This window comes from Kryptolebias marmoratus, linkage group LG17 (genome assembly GCF_001649575.2).
Source record: "Kryptolebias marmoratus isolate JLee-2015 linkage group LG17, ASM164957v2, whole genome shotgun sequence".
NCBI classification, from domain to species: Eukaryota; Metazoa; Chordata; class Actinopteri; order Cyprinodontiformes; family Rivulidae; genus Kryptolebias; species Kryptolebias marmoratus.
Window position 1 is genome coordinate 19596465 of NC_051446.1, and position 1064 is coordinate 19597528.

The following is a 1064-nucleotide window of genomic DNA, read 5'->3' on the forward strand; positions in this document are numbered from 1 at the left end:
TCTCTCTCTCTCTCTCTCTCTCTCTCTCTCTCTCTCTCTCTCTCTCTCTCTCTTGTCTCCCTCTCTTCTTTTTTCTTTTTTTTCATGAAAGGGGCGGCTCTTTTCAGCAGCTACAACACGGGGGTCAGAGAGCTGCTGGAAGGCCACTGGGATCAAATTGAACAAGAGCAAATTTAACATTTAATATTCATAAATAAAATCCAAGTTGTTTGACTATCAAGCCTTTAAAAGCAACAAACTGCTATAGGCTTAGAGAAAATAAGGGGGGGGGGGACGTGCCCCCTACAAAAAATAAAATAAAATAAATAATTCCTTTCTCTGACGCACAGCTGCAGCGTTTAAAGCCGCATGTCAAGAGTTTGCAAAAATGTTTTTGGAGCCTGCGTGCACCCATTAGGAGAGGTGTAATGTATTGACAGAGAGCAATTTATCTTTTGCCCCGCTTCCTAATGGCCTGTGCAAGAGGAGAGAGGAGAGGTGGCATGAAGGAGGAGGAGGAGGAGTAGGAGGAGGAGGAGGAGGAGGAGAGGGAAGAAGGCGCACCGGTGGTCCAGCAGCTCCACCCGCCGAACATCAGCTCACTCTGTCCGGCAGCTGAGAGAAGGAACGATGGAAGCGCAGAGCAGAGAAGTTTTATTTCCTTCAGAACTCGTTCATCAGCTCACTTCTTTCTCCTGCACAGGTTGGCGTCTCCAGTGGAGGAAGGTTTCCCCTGCGGAGGAGAGCTGGCACCACTGGTTGTAAGATTCACCCTTAAAGGAAAACTGGATTCAAACACCCTGGCAGCTTGAATGTTCACAAAACAAAACCCTGGGAATACCTACTGTATGTTTAAATAAATCAACGAATAAATAAATGTCCTGTTTCTCTTTTTTTCTGCGAATATTAAGAAATCAGTTGAAAATATTCCCAAATTATCCAGATTTTTCTTTTTCTCAGATTTTGCAGAAGTTCGGCCCCACAGTTTCCCCACATTTCTCCACCCTCGCGCCTCCCTCCTCCTCACGTGCGCCCGTCCAGTCCCAGTTCCTGGTCGCGCGCCCTGCCGCCGCAGCTCCACTCGT